Raw genomic sequence first — 23,827 nt, 5'->3', positions numbered from 1 at the left:
GCTGCAAGTCCACTGGAGCAACTAGTCCATCAGCCTCTGCAGCTGCTACTCAGAGGCCAGGGACTGTGAACAGTGTTTGTCCCAAGAACAGGCAGCCCCAGTCAGCATAGGACAACCAAGATTCATCCCCCTTAATGCTGCCAGTGTCAGTTGCCTCAATTGCAACTTGGAGGACAGATTTGTCCCCAGTTCTTCCATCTCCCATGGCAGAAATGTGCATCTGCTAAAAAAGTAGAGGGACCCCCGAAACCAGAGAACACCATGGGGCAAGTTTGGGATAGAACAGCTCAAGGGCCTGCCCCTAGGCAGAGCACCACCATGAGGACCAAGGGAGAGAAGGCAAAATACAAACCAGGGTAAGCAACCACTGATGTTTGTGCAATTCATGCCATCCCCCAAAGCCTGACCGTGCAGAACCCCTGAAGCTCTCCTGGGAGGAACCATCACCACCTTCAGAAAGGCCACCTTGACTTGTAAGTTTGTCCCCATGGAATCCAGGAACCTGGGAGCCCAAACTAGCTCCCGGATCTCATGTCTGTCTTTGGGGTTCTGTTCATCTCCTCCCCAAGTAAAGGAAAGAGAAGCATGAGACAGCATTTACAGGGTAAATGGGGCTTCGACATATTCAGCGCCACTAACTAGACCATCCCTATAGTGGTCACTTTACAGGGGACAAAAACCAACTCTGTTCTTGGAGCCACGAGGGCCACTCCTTTAAGTGCCAAAAGGCGCCCCCTTACAGGAACCCTGAATTCCACCTCGGAGCATCAATACCTCCATGAACCAGGCTGCATATATTTACAGAGGGAATCATATCACCCATTTCCCTGGTGGTAAAGGTGAGGCTCTGGGAAAGGACATGAATTATGAGTTAGTCAAGGTCCTGCCTGGAAGAGCTGGGACTGGAATTCTGGAAATCTGGCTCCAGAGCCTCATGTGCAGAACCCTGCAGGGGAGGCCAGATGCGGGGAGCTTGGAAGGGGGGGACCCATCAAGTTGGGGTGGGGGGCTCAGAGAAGAATGAAGAGATGGGTGTGGCTGGGGAATTCGTGCAGAGGGGGAGACCAATAGGAGAGGGAGGGGATCGAGTGAGGGGACTGCATGAGCAAGGCCAGGCAGCGGGAGTGTGTGTTTCAGGCAGAGGAATGACCTGTGAGCAGCTGGGGGTGCAGGGATGGAGGGGGACAGGATTCAGCAGGAAAAGAAGGTTGGGCCACACCATGGAAAGAGCCAGGTCTGGCAGGGAGACACCACCCCTCCCTGCTACATCCTCCAACTGTCTTTGAGTCTGTGCCACCCCAGCACTGAATAGCTGAAGATGGAGCCCCCTTAGAGCACAGGGGACCTGTGGGGCCCCTGTGCATGGAGCAGAGATGACTGCCTAAAGGGTGGTGAGGATTTCAGGGCATTTTATCCCCTACTGTGTTCTGTGACGTTAACTAGGTTAGATGTCATGTGACACTACAAACCCTGTTCATATAAGACAGCAAACTTAATATGTGTCTTCTTATTGCTCCACAGATCATGACTCACCTTCTTCTCATTCCCTAAGAAACAATATTGAAGTTAGACCAGTTAATTACTCTGTAATGGACTGAACAGTTGGAATAGAAGGAAGAGTTCCATGTTATGCATTCCAAATAGAAAGCTGTGCCTTGGGCTGGGCTGTAGCTCAGTGGCAGAGTGCTTGCCTAGAATGTATGAGGCACTGAGTTCAATCCTTAGCACTACAAAAAAAAAAAAAAAAAAACAAAGAAAGGCATGCTGTTGATCTAAAACTGTTTAAAAAAGAAAGAAAGAAAAGAAAAAAAAAAGAAGCTGTGCCTCTTGAATAGTTAGTCCCAATGAGAATGCAAGGGAAATGTTCATAAAGAAAATTAAAGTGCTGCTCCAGGGCATATGTGAATGATAAGAAAGCAAAACAGCTGATAGGGATAAAGTTTTCATAGTCTGGAGAACAGATGAAACAAGCCACGTTCCCTTAAGCCAAAACTGCATCCAGATAAGGCCAAAACATTAGATTTGTCTGATGCCAAGAGAAGGGAGAAAGCTCCAGAAGAAGTCTGAAGGTGGCAGAATTTGGTTCATGATGTTGGAGGCAAGCGGCCCATCTCCATATAAGACAAGTGCAGGGTGAAGCAGCAAGTGCTGATGTAGAAGCTACAGCAAGTCATGAAGAAGATCTTGCTAAGCTATCTGATGAAGACGCGATATGGTTGAGTTTCTTGGTGTCCCTCAAAAGCTCATGGGGGAGACAATGCAAGAAGGTTTAGAGGGGAAATGATCCTGTTATGAGAGCCTAAAGCCAATTAGTGAATTAATCCCCTGGCAGGATGAACAGGTGGCACAGATAAAATGGGGTGCCCAAGCCTGGAGGTGTAGGCGCCACCTATGGAGGAGTCCAGTTGCAGGGTGGAAGCTAACAGCAGTCATCCTCAACGTTCCACATTAGGGTTCCACATTGGAGGTTCCCAGCAACCAGCGGCATCCCTCTGCGGGCAGGGCATTCATCAGGGAGCCTGGGCGCCCTAAGGCCCTTTGGGGAGTCCAGTTGAATCGGTGGCTGCATGGAAATAGGCGTCCAAATAGGAGCATCCTCATCCATTGGCGGTGGCGGGAGTCTGCTTCCAGTGCAGTGGAGGTGTTGGCAGCATTGCTGGTGGCCAGGTCGGGACTCCAGTGGCCACAGTGTGGAGCGCTGGCTGTGGCGACAGCGACAGCGTAGGGCAGCGGGCCTCAGAGTCAGAGGGCGACCAGAGGATGGGGTGCCCTGTGCTGTGGCTTCCCCAGGCCACTTGTCTTGCTCCTGGCAGGGCCTGCCTGCTCAGGAAGCAGGACACGGCAGGCGGCGGTACCCACACAGCCTCTGAGGACCTTATGCTGCGCACGCAGGTGGCGCCTGGCACCGGCCCTGAGCCCCCCGGGTGGCAGCTCGCCCCACCCCGGGTTCGCCCTGCCCCTCCCTGGGTTGCGGCCTCTGCGGGGGGAGTAGGCCCGCTGCCAGCCGGGGCAGCCTTTGGAGAGGACACCCACCCTCCCCAGCGACATCTCTCCTGGGCTGTGGCCACTCAGAGCAGAGGCAGTGGGGGGTGGGGCTACAAATCCTCCCCCTCAAAGCGCATCCCTGGGGCGGGACAAGAGTGGAGGGCATAGATGGCAGAGGGAACCCCAAGACGTGCCGTCCTTGGTCTTGGTCTTCTGCCACCCTTAGACACAGAAATGTACTTTAAAAAAATTAATTAGCTCTAATTAGTTGTACATAACAGCAGAATTCACTTTGGTTCATTGTACAGAAATGGAGCACAGCTTTTCATTTCTCTGGTAGAACACGATGTAGAGTTGCACCATATGTGCAGTCCTGCATGTACCTAGAGTAATGATATCCCTCTCATTCCACCCTCTTTCCTACCCCATGCCCGTCCCTCCTATCCTTCCCCTTTGCCCCAAGTTCCTCCATTCTTCCCGTGCCCCCCTCATTATGGATCAGCATCCACTTCTCAGGGAGAACATTCAGCCTGTTGTTTTTGAGGATTAGCTTTTTTCACTTACATAATATTCTCCAACTCCATCCACTTACCTGCAAGTGTCATAATTTTATTCTCTTTTAAAGCTAAGATTCCATTGTGCACATATACCACATTTTCTTTATCAGTTTAGCTCTTGAAGGACTTCTAGGTTGGTTCCACAGTTTACCTACTGTGACTTGAGCTGCTATAAACATTGATGTGGCTGCATCACTCTAGTATGCTGATTTTAAGTCTTTTGGGTATAGATTGAGGAGTGGAATTTCTGGGTCAAATGGAGGTTCCATTCCATGTTTTTTGAGGAAGCTCCATACTGCTTTCCAGAGTGTTTGCACCAATTTGCAATGCCACTAGCAATGTATGAGTATACCTTTCCCCCCCACATCCTCACCAACACTTACTGTTGCTTGTATTCTTGTTAACTGCCATTCTGGCTGGAGTAAGATGGTCTTAGAGTACTTTTGATTTGCATTTCTCTAATTTCTGGTGAAGTTGAACATATTTTCATATATTTGTTGATCGACTGTGTATCTTCTTCTGTGAAGCGTCTGTCCATTTCCTTAGCCCATTTATTGATTGGGTTATTTATTCTTTGGGTGTTGAAGTTTTTGAGTTTTTTATATATCCTGGAAATTAGTGTTTTATCTAATGTGCGTGTAGTAAAGATGTTCTCCCACTCTGTGAGCTCTCTCTTCATATTATTGTTTCCTTTGCTGAGCAGAAGCTTTTAAGTTTGAATCCATCCCATTATTAATTCTTGATTTTATTTCTTAAGTACAGGGTCTCTGGTCTAATTCCTAGGTCCTTGATCTACTTTGAGTTTTGTGCAAGGTGAGAGATCGTGGTTTAATTTCAGTCTGCTACATATGGATTTACAGTTTCCCCAGCACCATTGTTGAAGAGGCTATCGTTTAGCTAACGTATGTTTTCGGCACCTTTGGCAAGAATGAGATAACTACATTTATGTGGGTTTTTCTCTGTATCTTCTATTTTGGACCATTGGTCTACATGTGTATTTTGGTGCCAATAGCATACCGTTTTTGTTACTACAGATCTGTAGTAGTTTAAGGTTTGATATTGTGATGTCTCCTACTTCACTCTTCTTGCTAAGGATTGCTTTGTCAATAAGGATTTCTCTGTGTCTATTTTTCCAAATGAATTTCATGATTACTTTTTCTATTTCTATGAGGAATGTTATTGGGATTTTAATTGGAATCACATTAAATCTGTATAAGGTTTTTGATAGTGTGGCCATTTTGACAATATTAATTCCATGAGGGAGGAATTGGAATCAGGTACCTGCTCAAAAGGGGAGGGATCGGATAGCCACGCCCACCTCAAAATGGCAAGGAATGCTTTCCAAGATGTAGTCGGTGTGCTTCCAGAGCCGGGGTGTCTGGTGATGTCAGGGGAACCGATGGCCTTGTGCTGTGGGGAGGTAGCAGCTGAGTGACCTGCGTGGGAGTGGAGCAGAGTCTCGGTGGTCTGCAGATGTGTTGGTAGGTGGTTCTGCTAAGGCGCTGGCCGAGTCTTAAGTGAACTGCAACTTTGGCTTTGGGTCCTGCTCGGACACTGAGGCCCGGATTCCTGAGCGAGGTCACAGCGCTGGTCATTTCTGTAGAGAGAAGCTGTACAGGGGCCTCTAACACTCTCAAGAGATGCAGAATTCATACTAGGAGAGATCTGGATCACAGAGCAACACAGATGCTGCTTCCCTCTGGTCCACCATCTTTGAAAGTCTTTTCAATTTCTTTCTTTAGTTTTCATTGTATAGGTCTTTCATCTCTTTTGTTAAATTTATACCCAAATATTTCATTTTTGAGGCTATTGTGAATGGGATAGTTTTCCTAATTTCTCTTTCAGAGGGTTCATCACTAATAGATAGAAATGCATTTGATTTATGGATATTGATTTCATATCCTGTGACATTGCTGAATTTGTTAATATTAGACGTTTTCTGGTGGAGTTTTTTTGGATCCTCTATGTGTAGAATCATGTCATCAGCAAATAGGGATAGTTTGAGTTCTTCTTCCCCTATTCCTATCCCTTTAATTTCTTTCATCTACAGCTCTGTCATGTAGTCTAAGCTGTAGTGGAGTTTAAACAGCAGTATAGTTTAAACTCTGGTTAGAGTATCCGGGACTATGTAGAGTAGAAGGTGAGAGAGGGCATCCTTGTCCTGTTCCAGTTCTGAGAGGAAATGCTTCCAATCAGAAATGCACTTTGAGGATGAAGAGGTCCTAGTTCCTCTGCTCTCTCCCCCCACAGCCCAGGTGGGATGTCTCTTAGGAAGGTGGGGGTCCTCTCCCAAGGCTGCCTCACCTGGCAGATGGCCTAGTTCCCCTGCAGAGGCCACATCAGGGATGGGGCGAGCAGCCACCCGGCGGGCTCATGGCCAGTGCCAGGCGAGGCAGGTGTGGGCAGCCTAAGGTCCTCAGCAGCTGCCTGGGTATTGCCACCCCCTTTCGTGCTGCTTCCTGAACAGGCCGCTCAGCCAGGACCAAGACCCAGGGCCTGGAACAGCCACTGCAGAGGCCATTCCAGCCTCTCGTCACCCTTCCACTCTGAGGCTCACTGCCCTGCGCCCTCGCTGCCGCCGCCAGCCTGGAGCTCTTCACTGTAGCCATCGGACTCCCCACATGGTCGCCAGATGCCACTGCAGCAGGATTCCTGTTACCCCAGCAGGATGAAGATGCTCACCACTGGACGCCTCTGTGTCCTCAGCCCCGTTTCCAGACTCTACTGGTGCTGCCGCCACCGTGCAGCAACCAAACTCCCAAACCCCAGCTGGACTATGATGCTGCCCACCAAGGGCCCAACATCAATGCCCTTCACCCCCCGCCATGATGCCTGACTCCAGTGCCCCATGCCGGCTCCCGGATGAAGCTGCATGTTGTTGCTGCCACCACCAGACTCCATCATGGACGCATGACAGCGATACGCAGCACTGGATGCCCACTTCACCCACTGCAGCCAGACTCCTGTGGCACTGCAGGACAGAAATGATCATGGCAACATCCCTCTGTTGTCATCACAGCAGCTTCTGGACTCTTCTGCTGCCACCGCCACTGTGAGTATGCAGCAAGGGATCTCCCAAACTGCAGCTGGATGCCAACACCTCAGCTGTTGCCACCCCCACGCCAACTCTCAACTCCGGACCTCCCTCGCCTGATGCCCTACGCCTGAAGCAGCTACATGTTGCTGCTGCTGCCACCAGATGCTACCACTCCATGAGGCCTCTTCAGTGATTCCATCCCAAAGATGCTGCTGTACTGCCCAAGACCACAGAAGCTGGGAAGTTGGGCAGTCTCCATCGCAGTCGCCTCATCAGTGCCCACTGGTTGCTTCCTGCCTTTCCTCCCCCAGGACCACCCACCAGTCCTTCTGGGCCCTTGAGCAGGTGTTGTGCTGACTCAGGGAACTCATCCAAGGAAAACAAGTGAGTACTTTAAACAAAGGTTGCAGTCCTCACAACAGGCAGTGGGCGGGGCTAGGTGGGTCCAGCCTGCTGGTGAGGGGGCAAGGGTGGAGCTACTGGCCTCCTCTGGACCTTGACCCTGTGGGGCAAGCTGGAGAGGGATCTCTGGCTGCTCTGGGAGTCCAGCCTGGAAGCAGCTTCCTAACTCACCCTCACACTCCTCTCTGAAGGGGACTCTGGATTCCAGAGAAAGCCATCTGGGCTCTTGGGTTCTGGGCAGTGGTATGAGCCAGACTGGACAGTCTCCACCCACCTGGACTAGGGGAAAAGCCCCCTCTTGGGAAAATACCCTCCTAGATCTACCAAACTTAGCCTGACATTGACTTTTTCCATGAGATTATCAAGAAAGGAAAAATATGTTACCTAGTTTTGTCTTGCAAAGGGTAGTGTGGGGAGAGGCAAAGGCATCAGAGTTGGTAGAGCTGAATTCACATCCCTTTTAACTGGGTGACCTTGTCCAGGGTCCAGAACTAGGTACAACCTTGGTTTTGCATCTGGTAAAACAATGATGGTGAGAATGATAAGCTATCACCATCTGTAATAGCTGGAGACCTCATGCGTGGTTCATAAATCTGACTATTCCAATAACTTAAGAAAATGACAAAGAAGGCACACAACCACACAGAAGTACCTTTTCAATAATCCGGGGATGGCTCTGTGAACATAAGGGCCCATGGAAAGACATAGAGCCACTGGAATTCTTTATTGTTACATAGGAGACACACAAGGGGAGTTTCCATAGAACATTTTATCCCAAAAAGGGCAAAGGGGTCGGAATACAAGGGAACAGATGAGTGTAACTCAACCCCAGTGGGTGATGCCTACACCTGGAGCCATGCCTTGTTATCTGAGCTGGGGTGACGCCCACATTACTGCAACCTGGCACTGCCCTACCAGACTGAATGCAATAATTGTTCAGAACCCCGTGCATCAGGGCTTAAAGGCGTCTGCATCCAAGGCAGCTCCCGACAATAAGCCATGGGCAAATCAAGTTGTTCTGCACTACCTCACCTTGGGAGCCAGGTAGGCATTCAGCAATATTTCCATGCAGAAATATATTCTCAGACTAAAGGTGACACACCTAGAAGTGCACCTTTGGATGATAACTGACCTGTGAGGTAGGGAGTTGAAATTTACATCATGTTTTTAGAGGAAATAATAATATATGGAAGATCATAAACCAAAGCATGAAATGTTGGGTCAGGCTCATGGAATTAAAAGCTCTTTTCAAATTTATTTAATGTTACATTGAGATAAATCTATGTAGTTCAAGCCTCCCGGGATATCCCCGACTTCTGCTGCACACACAGGGAGCAGTGTCCACAACTTTTTTACTCCTCTATACAGTATCACCAAATGTATGTGTTTGTGTGTATACACACACACACACACACACACACATACACATGTATATACTCGCACACATATACATGATGTATTATGTAATATTTTGTTCTTTTTGGTTTGTTTTTAGACTGTCTGTAATAGAATCTCATATACATTCTTTTGCTCCCCTTCAGCTGACCATCAGGAAGAAGGAAACACCAGAGAAGCTTGAGGATCAGAAGGACACTTGCCCTGCTCTGGTCACCCTGGAAGCTGGCTAGCCTGCACACACCAAAGTTGATGAAACAGTAGCCCTGCTTCAGCCACTTGAGGGCTGGCTGATCAATGCAAGGAGGAAAATAAACTAAGCAACAGGACAAATGGACTGTTTCATCCTGTAAGAGGGCTCTCATACTGTGGTGCATTGCCACCCCTTACTTCTGTCATATACACAGTCCTTTCCTTGGTCTTTACTACAGGACTGACAACCACCAAACACACAGCTAACCCATAATGGGGGGCGGGGCAAGGGAAGATGGGAAGGACTTTGGATTGGGCAGAGGGGAGTGTGGGAGGGGAGGGGATATGGGAGTGGGAAGGATGGTGGAATGAGGTGGATTGTATTAATCTATGTACATGTATGATTGCAGGAATGGGGTGACTGTGCACTGTGTCTAACCAGAGAAATGAAAAGTTGCCTCCATTTGTGTTTAATAGTCAAAATGCATTCTGCTGTTATATATAACTAATTGAAAAAAATTCATAAAGGTCTAAGGCTTAAAAGGAAGTTTAGACACTTTAATGGTCATAAAAATATGTATACTTTTCTTATATAAAATTTAAACTTATTAATTAAATTGAAAAAAAAAAAAAAAAAAAACAACTACCACATGTACTAGTTCAAACCTGAAAGGGCATTAAGGCTTGGGAACCAAGCTCACTCTTTGGAGGATGGTTTTTCTATTCTTGGTGGATTGAAAAGTTTAATTGACATAGTATGGATTATGCTATTGTTTATTGCTTTCATATTTGTCTCCCCTTTACAATGAAACTATTGGGTCAACTATAGAAGCAGCTGTTAGAGAGAGGGGGGGGGCGGGAGGAGGGAAACATGGAGGGAGAAATTAAGATTATGGCATTATATAAAATTTTAAGCCTAGAAGATGATGTTTTTTGATTTAAAGGGTTAAATAATGAGCATAGAGGGGGTAACGATGTATCACAAATACTCCAAATACTCCAAATGATGTAGTGTCCAAAAGATCCCCACCTTAATTGTAATATATAAGCCTTTCTCCTAGTAAACAAGATTTTTTTTTTTTGGAAGTCAACAGGATTTCTAGAGAGCTCATTGTGGTTTAGCTCCTCTTTATTGTAAAGGTCAGGTTTCTCTTTCTTGTAAAAGTTAGGTCTGCAGGGCTGGGGTTGTGGCTCAGTGTTAGAACACTTACTTAGCAGGTGTGAGGCACTGGGTTTGATTCTTACACCACATAAAAATAAAATAAGGTATTGTGCCCATCTACAACTTAAAAAAAAGTTATGTCAGCAATCAAACTTGTTGATGTACAAAAGTTACTCTTTCTCTTTTCTTAGTAAAATCTTGTGAAACCTCTGTCCAATCTAACAACATGGAAGAAAAAGTAACTATTATGTTAGCCATTGTGTTGTGTAACCATTCACTGAGTAGAAATCCCAGAGAACTTCCATACCTGGGGTCCAGGGATTTTTTGGCATTAGCCTCTCTGGATTACACCAGCTTAAATAAACCTTGTTCCTGCACATTTCTCAAGTGTCCAGTCTCCTCTGTCCTACATCAATACCTGCTTGAAATGCTAGAATGTCCCCATTCTTGAAGGACACTCAGAGACAGTCTCTCTGGCTCTGCCACAGTATGAATTCTATCCAAAGATATTAATCACAAAAAACTAAAGGGAGATTACACTATAGTGACCTCCTGGGGGGAGATTCAGTGTTGCATGATGAAACTTGTATACATATATTGAATTGCTATGATATACCCTGTAAAGTATAGAAATGATACATCTTAATAAACATGTTTTGTGAGAAATTGAATGTCATGTTTGCATTTGGGGTTGTTTCTAATATTATGCTGTAATAATATTTAATGATGTGATTACATTTTTTTAAATCTGAAAATAAATCAGAATTTTGTACAGTAACATTTTTAGTAAAGGGGATATTTTGGTGATTAGAATTTTTGCTTTCCTGTTAAAGCTAACTTGTTGAATTAAAGCTTTCCAGCAGACACCAACTCCATTAGAACCTCAGTCTGGTGAAGCCACAGCGTGGTGCCTGACCAGGGAATTGCCCATGTGTGCCTGGTTCTTTGCCACCTAGTAGATAGGAGCCCTGACCCAGGGGGGTGGGACCTGCATTCCTTCCCCCTTACTTTCTCATGTTGGGGCACCTTGACTGCTGTGCTCTGCTTTAATCTCTCATCTGTGAGAATATTTGTCCAATGCGCCATGGGGCTGTTGAAGATCCATGATGAAATTTATGAAGTTTAACGAAGTCTGGCTGGTTTATAGCTGAGGAGTGGCGCACCCTGCCAAAGCTGCCTATGTGACTGCCCTCTACCTGCTTTCCTGTGTGGTCCCTGTGGAAGGCAGGGGCACTCCTGTTCATCTGCCATGCAGCCTGCCAGTTTCAAAGGGTGAGAGATGTTAAGTAGCAGTGAATTGTGAGAAATGAAATGCAAGCCAATATCAGGGCAAGGTCATGGGTTTTCCTTAAGTTACTTTTAAGGTTTTCTTTAAATTAATTTTAAGGCAAGTGGGTACTCAGATAATGCAGGAAAACAACAAGTATACAAATAAAGAGAAAACAAAAGGAGCCAAATAAGAAATACATCAAAGGTTTAATGGGGGCTATTCCTAACTCTTGACAGGGTCAGTTGAGGTCATTGTAAAGCTAGAATTGATGGACACAGGTGTCCCAATTCTCACATTAACATAGGATTGACTCGTAAATAACACTCCCCTCCCTAGGTGGACACCATGACAGTTCTGGAAAGGACCAACTAGAGCCCAAAACTCTACCACCTGACATGAAGGAGTTGAACCCTGATTGTCAAATAGTGCTGAAGGTGGACCCCAGCTCTCAGGGCACCCCTAAAACACCAATCCATTTGGAGACAGCATTGTTCCATTTGTCGTTCTCAGCTGGGAGAAGACCCACTCAGGAGTGCTCTTTGTTTGAGCCTTACTCTACTTTTACTTATAATGAAGCTCTCCTGCATGGCTTTTTGAGTCTGTAATTTCTCTTTTTTTGGAACACAAACACTGAGGTTTGGAGCTTCAGCTCCCCACTTTCCTGGAGTCCCTTGTCAACCCTAGCAACCTGCATCTTGGTGTACCATTGCAGTAAGATGAGTTCCTTGTTTGGAGCTAAAGTTTTATGGCAATAAACAAGGCATCCTATGAATCCATGAGTGGTGATAGTAGCAGAAGCTTTATGAATAGGGAAAGAACATTTACATTTGGAATTTGTATTTACTCCTGTGAACCACCATGTTTCTGCTAGTGTTTGTGAGCAACTCTGCCATCTCCAGGACTCTGTGTCAGCTTGTTATCAGCAGGAGGAACATGCACCAGTGGAGTAGCTAGGTCAATCCAGGTAGGAAGGAGCCCATGTTCTGCCCAGGCATACACTTCCTTTCGGAAATGTGGGGTGATAACGGGATTCCAGAATGTGGGTCCCCAGTTCTAGACCATACTTCCAATGGGAACTTAAAAATCTCTTCACACAGAAATCATTAGGCTCAAATGGTTTCACCAGCAAGTTTTATCAAACGTCTAAGGAGCAAATAATTTCATTCTTACACAAAATTCTCCAGGGTACTGAAAAAGGACATTCCTTATTTCACATGAACATTAGGCCACTCTAATAAACATGGGTGCAAAATTCTTCACTAAACATTAGCAAATCAAGTGCAGTGTAGCAAATGTGTTTTTTATCACTGGTCCCAGAAATGCTATACATAATTGTATCAAGGGGAAAATACATACACACATACATTTATCTGAGAATGAAAGATTTAATATGTGAAAATCAATGTGATCCTCCATCTCAATAGAGTGAAGGAGGAACATGATATGATTTTCTCACTAGAGGCAGAAAAGCACTTCATGCTAAGTGACATGCAGGGCATTAGAATAAAGAGCTACTTCCCTTTTCTGTTCCAGAGCAGCTTCAAAAGTGCTAACCACTCTTTTGTAAGGCTGGTGGATATTTTAGGGATGCAGGTTGGGCAGTATGAAGGGTTCATTCTTACAAATCCATACTAAATCGATATCACTTTGACATCTGTTTAAATCTGTTCACATAACTTGGAGGGAATCTGGTGATGTAACAAAATGTAGAAAAAAGAAATGCTTTGGAAAGGAGAGGGGGAGCTAGTCCTGGGTAGGCATCGGCATCCACATTTTGAACTGCTACAGCCCATCAGTCCCCCTGACTATCTTCAGCCTTGGCCTTTGGACGGGGCCAGCCCAGCAGCATGGGCAGGTGGGCAGGTCGACAGGGCACTGAGGCCAGGAGAATCTTCTCGAAGAAGAAGAACTTGGTCACAGGTCTCCATGGACAGGAGCAAGGCAGAGAAGAACCAAGACAGTTTCTTCTCCAATGCAAATCCCAGCAGCCACTTCCTCTCAGGCTTCTCAGACCAGATCTTAATTGGAATCCTCTCTTTGCTGAATCCATGGGAACCCACAGACTTCATTTGGGGCAGGCTGCAAGCTGGGCTGAGGCATAAATCTGAGCTCTGGGACACACATTGGTACTATTTCCTGGGCAGGGATGGCAGTGTCCCCTCTGTTACCCAAGGAAGAACTATGGTCCCTGTGGGGCAACAAGTTCCAGACAGGAGTGGGGTCTCTGTAAGCTCTTTACACATCAACTTTGCTCAATTTATCTTAACCCTAAATTAAAGAATATATTTAACTCCTTAAAAAAAGGGAAATTCTCTTCTAAGTACCTGGAGAAGACCAGGGAGGCTGTGGTATTTGGTCCAGTGAGACTGTTGGCTTCAGAATCCTGCCCCGGGTTTCACTGGGGCCATAGGATGGAAGTGAAGATGTCAAAGGCCAGAAGAAACCCTAATATACACTTCCTAAGTAACAGAGTCCTTAAGTTGTTTTTCCAGAATCCACTTAAAGAAAATTTATAACCAGCTATTCAAAAATGGACCTATGCAGAAAAGCCAGCCCCATCAGCCAGTGACTTTTTTGAGGTTTAAAGCTTAACTTCCCTGCTACCCCACAGAACTTGATAACTACCTGGAAAAGAAATATACAACCTGTGAAGAGGCAGGATGACCATCTAGGCCTGTGCCCAAAACCCTAATTTTTCCCCTTCTCGCCACCCAGCCAACAAACACCTTCTCCCTTTCTATAAATTCCACTAATCCCAACTGATCCCAGAGGCAGATCTGAACTTACTGCTCTGACTTCTTGCTGGCTGACCTCACAATAAGCCTCATTCTTTTTGCAAAAACCGATGCCTTAGTATTGGCCTCTATGTGCCTATGTAGCGAGCCTTTGGGCTGGCATCATTAGGAACACCCTCCAGTGCCCCAGGGATAAGATTGCCTCTCTGCTCCCAAGATTCCAACAGTTGGTGTGTTGGGACAAAGGAGATTAAGTGCTCAGGAAATTGTCCCAGCTCCTTGGCCTCCTCAGAGCCCCACCTTCTCCCACCAGGTTCTGGTCAGGTTCTGAATTTGCCAGACACTGGGAGAATGGGAAGAGAGAAAAATCCCTTCCATCAGGTCTGTAGCTTCCAGAGCTTTCCTCTCCAGCCTGGGAATCTGTATGTGCAATGGTAGCTTCCACTGACACTCTGGGCTGTGAAGGCCTGGGGAACACTGGGACAGAGAGGACTAGGATGCTAAGCAAGAGGGTTGGGGCAGATGTCCTACTTTCATGGGTCAGAATCAGTCAAAAGGAACCAGGATCCAGACCTAGGCATTTTGAGGTGATGCCAAGGCAGGAGCTGATCAAAATTCTGCTTAGGGAAGTCCTGAGGCTAGGGGTTGCTCTGTCAGGACTTGTGTTCTGAGTCCCCATGGGTTCCTTGTAGCTGTAGGCTCTTGGATTCCTGCAGGAGCACTAGACATTGTGATGTGTAGTCTAATTTTAGGAGCCAGAGAAGACAACTGAATTCAATTTCTGGGTGCATAGGTGCAGCCTAAATCCTTTCCCAGACCTAATAGTACTCCCCTAGTTCAGAGACATGAAGACTCTGAGTACATAGGACCGACTGTGGACACGGCTGCAAGGGTCTGCGTGAGGACACGGAATTGTCACTCTGAGTACAAGAAAGCTGTGCTCCAGATGATGGTGCATACGTCCTTAGCTTGAAACTTGTCACAGCTGCCCTATGTGACAGCTTTGGAACACACAGACAGCTCCAGCACACCTGAACTAGACCTCCTGCAGTTTGGTCCCCCATTGGTTGACCCATGACTGTTTGAAAAGCAGTTCTTCTTTCTATTATAGGTGTGGGAAATTATTTCAGGTAATGCAGCAGCTGCTGGGCTGCATACCCCACTGTGAGGAAAAAGGGTCTAAAATAGTTCCTTTCCCCTAAAAATGGTTGGATCCCAAATCTACAGACTCAGAATCTGCATTGCAACAAGATCTCTCAGGTGACTGATATGCACTCTTGAGAAGGGCTGGCTAGGTGCAACCTTTCCTGGATCCGGGCTGTTAACCTGGTGTACACCTGGGTGGGGGAGATATCGAAGTTGACTGAGTCAAAATGGCGTCCCTTGTGTCAACCCTAACAACAGAAACAAAAAGTAAATGCAGCTGGGAGATTTCGAAGGAAGCCTTCTTAGGCGTGTTTGCCTGGTAGTAACCACCACAGAAGACTCTGCCAGAACCTGAGACCTGACAAGGCCACCACAACCTCATTCGAAAAGTACTTCTGCCAGGATGCCTGCTCAGCCACCATCTGTGCCACCTCAGACTGGAGCTGTCCTTGTTATTAATCATTTGTGATCAAAGATTATTATTTCAAAATGTTTGATATAATCCTCATTTTGTATTTAAAAGCTTCACCTTCCCTCAACCTCTTTGAATATGCTCATAGTTTGCCATGGTACAAGTACTCCCACTGCTATACTTTGTTATTCCCAAATAAATATTATTTTTCTTTTTTCTTTTTGGTACCAGGCATTGAACTCAGGGACACTTGACCACTGAGCCACATCCCCAATGTTATTTTGTATTTAGAAAGAGGGTTTCACTGAGTTACTTAGCAACTCGCTTTTGCTGAGGCTGACTTTGAACTCATGATCCTCCTGCCTCAGCTTCCTGAACTGCTGGGATTACAGGTATGCGCCACCACACCCGGCCCCTACAACAAAATCATTATTCTTTAAGTGTTGAGAGCCACAGCCCCAAGGGGCCCCAGCAAACTTCCAGCTGCCAGCTGATGATTGGCTAACAGCGGCCCCAGCAAACTTCTAGCTGCCAATTGATTGGCTCCTCTGCGGTGATGCTCATTGGGTTGTTTCCCCGCCCTTTCAGACCACGGAGCTGCTCATTGGGGGACTTTTTTTGGCTCTTCCCATGCGACCCAGCCAATTGATCTCAAGAGCAGGAGGAGTGGGGGAGGTTGAGAGGCTTGTGGGAAGCTGGTGGTGGCAGTTGGGCTCTGAAGGTTTTCCTGAAGAGCTGTGTGGTTTGGTGTGTGTGTTCTAAAAATAAAGTTTGTTTCTTTTGACAAGTGGCTCCTGAATTGTGCCCAGCCAGACTGCGGCATTTGAGAATCTTTCTGTCTCTGATTTCTATAAGATTGATACCTGTTTTGAATGATACTCTTCAATGTTCTCCATAAATTTAGGTGGTTGCTCCTTTCCCAGAAAGCACCTGAAGCCCAGACAGAAGGGCATCATCTAGGAACCCATCTGCATGGGTCCTTTCAGGTCAGCCTCACCATCAGGGGTTGGCTTGCAGGCACAGTTCCAATGCCACAACTATAATGTGAAAATTCAATTTTTTTTTTCTCTTTTACTTCTAGATCCTCAAGCTAGGCAGGGTGACCAGAGGAAGGTAAAGAGAAGTCCTCCCCTCCAGGTCTCACACAGCAACAGTAACTGCATGTACATGGGAAAGGATTTCCCCTATTTTAGGGTCTTTCAGGTGGAGTTACTTTCTGTTGGGTATACCAATCAACTCTGATGGCAAAGAAAGCTGCGCTGTATAGCACAAAGCTGGGATTAAAACAGAGCTCTACAGAGGGACTTCTTATCTATCTTGGTCACCCTAGGCAGCAGTCAGCTATGGAACTTTCCATTAGTCCGTAGAAGCCTAGGCTATTGGCCAAGGCCTAATCACTTGGACCAAAGCGATAATAAAAAGCCCATCCTACATATGGTAGTATACATTTTAAGGTAACGAGGATAAAAATGCCAGTGAACATGCGGAGGAAATTTAGAAACTGCCTCTCACTAGCCTCCCCAGCCCAGCTAGAGGCCTCCTCACCAATATATGTCTTAATTGTTCCGGAGCAGTTGTATCCTCTGGGATCACTCAGGCATTATGGATAGTGCGTAGTCCCAAAGAAAGTAACACATAGCAGCCCCATTTCAGCAATCTCACTGAGTTTGGGGTTCCTTCTTCTGAAACAATGCTTCTCAAATTCTAATGTGTGATGTGCATATGAATATATGGCAATCTTACTAACATTCTGATCCAGAACATCTGGTGGTGGAGTGCTTGCCTGGCATGGGTGAGGCCCTGGGATTAATCCTCAGCACTGCATATAACTAACTAAATAAATAAATAAATAAATAGATAAATAAATAAAAGATCCGTCAACAACTAAAAACATTAAAAAAAGAGAAGAAGGTCTGGATTTTGCCTTGAGATTCTGCAATTTAATGTCTCTCCCAGTGATGCAGATGCTGCTGGTTCACAGGCTACATTTTGAGTAGTGAGGCTCTACCAAGTGCCAAGGAATTTAGGGCTTTCAAAATATTAACTATACAGTCTGAGGTGAGGCCAGGCCTCAATTAGCCAAACCTAGAAAGATATTAACACTCCCAAGACAACTCACTGAATCCCAGCTGAGTGCCAGTGATTTTAGCCAGACCAAGCCTTGATTTAACCCTCCCTCATTTAAGGTCTTTAGTACACATTGCCATGCTTGTTCCCCAGGATCTGCCAATGCACACTGATGATGTGTGCAACTTTTTAATGTACAGACTACCTCCTTGCAGATGGCTTTTGCTTCTGCATCTGGGCTACTTGGGATCTAACTTCCTTGTGTGTGCTGGGGATTGAACCTGGGACCCTGGGCATGCTATGTGTGCACTCTACCATTGAGCTATACCCCCAGTCCCCAGGGTCTAACTCTTATTATGAGGTAAGGCTCTGAGTTCTGAGGAGGATCAATACCAGGTTATGAGACATCTGGCCTAAATGTAGAGTCACTCAGTCAATGGAAGGCCAGTCCCCTTAGGCACAAGTGTGGCTTCCTATTTAAAGATGTTCAGGGAACCAAAGCTCTCAGCATCTGCCCAAATGTCCTTATTCCAGGCCTCAAGGTTCCACTGCTTCCACATCAGTGTCCTTCCCTTGGAGTTAGTGACCTGGTATTGTCGTAAATTTAATTGACATAAAACTCAGCAGTATTTACATTCAGGTCCTTGGCTTGGTACTCAGCCCTATCTGCCCTGTGACTAGAGGAGATGAGGGGTTCCTTCAAGACTGACACCAAGGCATTCTGGTTCCATGGAAGTTCTCAGCCGGATAGTTGCACCTTTGATCTCAATTTGTTTTTCACTGGATTTGTTTCTTAGAGCTCTCAGAAAAAGTTCAAGAATCTTTATAATTTATATTGTTGCCATAGAAACCAAACGTCGCAGTCACTTGAACTCCAAGAAACTTGCCTTCCATCTTCAGTTCATTCTGATGGTAATTGGTGTGATCTGATGCCACCACATAGGTGTGTCAACTGCTAACAAATGATGTAAAAGGAATCTACCAAAGTCATATAGACCTCTTCCCGGAGGGAAGAGGAGAGAAATTGGATGTGAAAGAAGGAAGTGGAATTCCATTTAAGATGCAATGTTTTATGACTTTTATTTTTTTAAAAAAGTTTGAAGGCAATATGAAAACAGCATTTATAAATTCTATATGGTAAAGATTTATTATGATATGATTGCATTTTCCATTTTTTTTTCAAATTTTGACATACTTCATTCCCAACACAGAACTATATAACATTATGATATTGAAGTGTTTATCCAAGGATTCAGGTTGATCGAAAAATGAGAAAGGAATTCATAAAACCACTACAACAAGTAAAATACACATAGCAAAATCACTTCAAAATTACTACATGGTACAGAACCCAAACTCATAAAAAGCAAAAGGTGTCTTTTTCTCCCTCTGGCACCTATTTGTATTTCCCAAAACACTTCCTAGTCTTTTAGGTATACTTCCAAAAACACTTAATGCATTCACAAGTGCAAACATATATCAATTCTATAAGCATAAGATGGATATTATTGGGCATGTTGCATGTTCACTATACAATATACCTTAAAGATGATCCCACATTAATACATATACAAATCCCCCTTTTATGGCTTCTTAGTATTGATTTGTCATAATCTATTAGGCACTCTGGGTAGTTATTTACTATTTTGCTACTTTCTGTTACTAGAAATCAAGTGAAATTCCATACTTCTCTACAGAAGTCATTTTACCCATATTTGAGTATCTATACAGAATAAATTCCCCAAAGAGAAATTACTAGGTAAAGGGATATATACATTTAAATTTCTGACAACCACTGCCAGATTGTTCTCTACAGAAGTGGTATTAATTTCTAAAAAAAATATGAAGATGCTTTTCTTCCTGTCAAGTAGTATGCTATCATTCTTAATTATTTTGTCAATTGGTATTTCTGCCATCATGAATGACTGTCTCCATATGTTTAGGAACTATTCTAAATTCCTTTTCCACCTGTCATTTTCTTTTTTTTTTTTTTATTCTAAAATAAAGATCACATTTATTATCACAAGTTGCATAAAAACACACAGCTTTTACAAAAATGATTGATAGAAAAATACTCATTTGACTATGTCGTGATATTTGTGGGAACACCACACTATTGCTGTACCTCCAGCTAAAGCTTCAAAGAAACTGGTTTTCATAATTAAATCTCTACTATTTACCACAACCCATCTTTGGAAAGAAGTTCATACCATGTTCTGAACAGACCAAAGCATTTGCTCAGTTAAATTACATTCCAGGCCTGGTGGTTGCTTGTGTGTGTAACATGGGACACATTTTTGATAATCACAGGATAGCTATGCTGGACCTTGTCCATCTCAGTCTACACCCTCCCTTCCCAGAGGAGGATGAGCTATCTCCTCAGGGCACCTAAGCCCACTCCAAGCTTCTTTCAGTAAGTAACTCAGAAGAAGTAATTACAAAGACTTACAAAGAAAACCATTATTTCACCTGTCTTTTCCTCTGAGCTGAGAATCTAATTTCTGGTTTATCAGATTAAGGAATAATACCTACTGAAATGGCACGAAAACTGTTAGGGGCACCTGGGTCAAACACTGACTTCACTTCCACGAGTTTCCCAAATGACTCAAGTAAGTGGTAGAAAGACACAAGTCTACCTCTACTTATTTTCCTGAGTGAATTGATACCTGACAGGGACAGCTATCATTGCAGCTTGGTCTCATTATGTGACCTGGTTTTACAGGTAGCTGTCCTTTGAGACATCTTCCTTTTCTTTGATAGGCTCCATGACCATTCAAAAGGTGAAGGCATTCCTGTCACGTCTTCTCAAAGTTCCTGTGTCAGAACTTCTGCTGTCCTATGAAAGTCCCAAGGTAAGCCACCCCCAATAGACAGTCAAACTCAATCCTCCACAGTAAGACATGATTAAACTGTCTAACATGGTCCAGTTCTGAGCAGGGAGCACATATTTATTAGACTTTGAGTAACCTGTGGCATGGAGGTCATCTTTTGTCAGGTCTGTCTTACCCCCTACCTTTGTTCTAATTTTAGATGCCGGGCAGAGAAATTGAACTAGGAAATGACCTACAGTCATTACAGTTTTATTCTGTGGAAAATGGAGATTGTCTACTAGTGAGATGGTAACAATCAGCTTTAAAAATTTAGTGACTTGACTGTTCATCGTGACTGGGGTTCGCTGGGAAGAAATGATTTGCTGGAACAGTTCTACTGTCAAATGAGGTTTTACAGCTTGCTCAAAGGATGTACTTTTCACCAGGAAGAGACCATTTGTAGGCTTGTATATAATAGCAGTAATAAAGGCTTTGACTACTCATGATCTTCTGATCTTACTTCATATGTATTTTTATAGCTCCTCACTATTGATTATTAAATAGAAACTAGCTAGTCTAATAACATCTGAATATAGTTAATGTCTGTCATAGACTAGTTTTAATGAAATTCTCTACTGATACTATTTTAAAAGGTTACCGAAATGATTTGGTCACGTGGGGAAGTGTCCCTTAAATTCAGGGAGGCACATCCTTTACTATCATATGCCTGCTATTTTTTCTTCTCAGGTATACTATCTTGAGAGTCCTTAACAAGGCAATCCACAGGCTTTTCTCCATAGTTATACCTAAACTTAGCATAGTATTCGCAGGTTCCCAGCTCTGACCAACTTATCCAGGGGTCAATGATGAAAGCAAAATCCTCCCTATGACACAAAAACCCTAAGAAGTATATTCATAAAAATGTGTTTTAACAGGAGTACTACATTTATCTTCAGGATTTATCTTAAATGACCAAAAAAAAAAAAAAGCATTAACAAAAAACCATGGATATTAGTCTAAGTAAATGAACATATTTAAGCCAGGTCGATGACTGAGAATTATATCAGTTCCTTTCCAAGGTCAAACTGCCCATTTCATTCAAGAGCCACAAAATCTGACATTATTTCCAGAAACCCAAAACTTTGGTATAAGTGATCACTGCTCATGTAAGTAAGCACACAGTATTTGTGAGTTTTTTGGCGTGTGTTGTCTAATCAAGCCATACAGACCTATGCAATCCAGGCAGAAATTCAAACTCAGATGAACTATTAATCATGATTTAGAAATACTTTTCCTTTTATAAAACAATTTGGTAATTTTAAATCATTTTCCAATATATAAATAAAAACTACAGTTATTAATTGATTTTTTTTTAAAAGAAGGAAATCAGCACAATTAGTACCACACTGGTTCAGGTGAAGGTGCCAGCCCAGGGCTCTCCTGAAAGACTATCTATTCTACTGCCAACCATGGCTGCTCTTCTCAGACTTACATGGAGATTATCATCCACCTGCCCTTGTCTTCACGCAGCCCGTGTGAATCTCTTGTCACCTTGTTGCACACTGACAAGGGTCACCACACATTCCCTTTAGTTCCCACAGCTCTGTCAGCTCGTGAGGGGAGTACTGAGGGGAAGACAGCATTCCTGTCTCACAGGTCTTCTCACACAGCCACAGGCTGTCCTGGTATCTTCTAGGTCCTATGGCTGCCATCCAAATGCCCATGCTTACATCTTCACCCTGATAGGTCTTTAATCTATCCGAGTTGCTTGCCAGCCAGTTGACAATGTCCCTGGAGATCACATACCCTGACCCACACGCAAATGCAGGGTAAGCTGGGCTGGGATACTCCAGTTCTTGCCACTTTCCAGTTCTGTCCACTGCCCAATTCAATCTGAAATTTCCCCACCAAACGTTAGGCCCATCCAGATTCTTTTGGGAAATTCTTTTAAACACAGCTTCTAAGTCTATGTAACAGTCATCATCTGTCTTCAGCAACAAACTGAAGCTGGTGGTTTCCACAGTCCATCGATAGAAGTTCAATAATTTTGCAGGAACATTTCGGTAAGTGTCTACAACATCCACAAAAACAATGTCACCATGAACGCTGCTCTCCTCTGTCAGTAAGGCATCTTCCTCATGGAGGCTCCTTATGTGATCAGCGAGTCTCTGAGGCCGAGAGTGAAGGCTACGCAAGAGAGCGTCACCTTCCTGAATGGTGTAAATGAAGCCACCTGCAACTCCTTCCACACCTTCCATGAATTCATGAGGCAGTGCACCCTCCCCAGCAGTAATGACCCGGAGGACTCCGCCACCGTCATGCACGGTCACCCTGTGCAAGTTTCCCGACACGAGCCCGTGGAGGTCTTGACTCTCCCACACCACGGTCCCTTCAAAGCTCTCGGGTAAGATGAACTGCTCCACGGGCTTGTACCACAGCTTGTTCACCTGCACGCCACAGCTCGGAGGACTGAAGCGCGCAGTGAAGAGGGCCTCCTCCTGTTCCGCCTGGTAGAGCTTGACCGTGATGTTTCTCTGGAAACCCTCGTCGCTGGCTTCATAGAACACTCCCAGGCTGGTAATGACAATCGGGTGGAGCACTCGGAAGCTCACGCTGACGACCCGGGCCTCGGAGAGTCCTGATGAACCCTCCTCAGAAAGGCTGAATGCCTCGATTTCCTGATTCAAAACTGGGTTGGAGATGTTAAGCAGTCTGCAGGAATAGGGGTCCTCTCGGTCCTCCACAGGCACGTCACAGCCCCGAGCACCTATGATGAACTTCACAAGCACCCGCTGACTCAGGGCTGGGTGACGCAGAGAGTGCTTCAGCCAGGTGTTTCTTATAGCATCCCGGAGCTCACGGTTACTTCGAGCTGACAACACACCCACCACCACATCATAGTGACTGGACTTCCACTGATGAAAGAAGGCCTGGGAATCTGCCGCGCCGGCCCCGGGGGCGCGGGCGGGCGGCGCGGAGCGCAGCCGCAGCCAGAGGTGCAGCGCGGCCCCGAGCACGCACGGGCACAGCAGCACCAGCCAGTTTCGCATTGGCCGCCCAGCCGCTCCCCCTCGCGCCCCGCCGCGCGCAGGGCTCCCCTGCGTCCCGGCCGACAGCGAGGGCCCCGCGCGCGCCCGGCCCAGCGGGCGACTCCGGCCCGCGTCTCGCCAGCCTCCGACCGCGGGCAGCGGCGCCCCACCTGTCATTTTCTTTGCCCATTTTTCTTTTCAGGATCTTAGAATTTTTCTCTTCCATTTATAGGGGTATTTTTTGTTTTGGGGTGGTACTGGGGAATGGGACCCAGAGGCACTCTACCCCTGGGCTAGATTCCCCAGCCCTTTTAATTTTGAGACATAGTCTCACTGATTTTTCCAGGCTGGCCTTGAACCTGGGATCCTCCTGCCTCAGCTTTCTGAGTCACAGGGACTGCAGGCATGTACCACTGCCCCCAGCTTAAGAAGTTTAAAATCAACAAGGAATTAACTATTTGTGACACTTGCTGCTGATATTTTCCCAGTGCATTGCTTCTTGCACTTTTTAATGGTATTTTTTCCTACAAAGATAATTTTCTACTTGAAATAGTTATTATTTCCTATTCTAGTTTCTGGTGGGAGCCACAGACTTTTCCTATGCTGAAATTCTGGAGCAAGAGGTTAG

At 45.3% G+C, this 23,827-nt stretch overlaps 2 long non-coding RNA genes and 1 pseudogene across 2 annotated transcripts; 2 read left to right on the top strand and 1 right to left on the bottom strand.

Moving 5' to 3' along the window:
* The first annotated feature begins 311 nt into the window (after positions 1 to 311).
* On the top strand, positions 312 to 3,734 carry LOC139702338 (uncharacterized). Its single transcript, XR_011704955.1, has 3 exons — positions 312 to 473; positions 656 to 839; positions 1,522 to 3,734. It is a non-coding gene; the product is annotated as an uncharacterized lncRNA (long non-coding RNA).
* A 16,023-nt stretch (positions 3,735 to 19,757) lies between these two features.
* Positions 19,758 to 20,676, top strand: LOC139702306 (uncharacterized). Its single transcript, XR_011704891.1, has 2 exons — positions 19,758 to 20,212; positions 20,391 to 20,676. It is a non-coding gene; the product is annotated as an uncharacterized lncRNA (long non-coding RNA).
* A 1,022-nt stretch (positions 20,677 to 21,698) lies between these two features.
* Positions 21,699 to 23,239, bottom strand: LOC139702305 (UDP-GalNAc:beta-1,3-N-acetylgalactosaminyltransferase 2 pseudogene; annotated as a pseudogene).
* Positions 23,240 to 23,827: the final 588 nt, after the last annotated feature.

The sequence above is a fragment of the Marmota flaviventris genome, chromosome 17 (genome assembly GCF_047511675.1).
Source record: "Marmota flaviventris isolate mMarFla1 chromosome 17, mMarFla1.hap1, whole genome shotgun sequence".
Lineage (NCBI taxonomy): Eukaryota > Metazoa > Chordata > Mammalia > Rodentia > Sciuridae > Marmota > Marmota flaviventris.
This window is presented reverse-complemented; position numbering and strand designations above follow the sequence as displayed.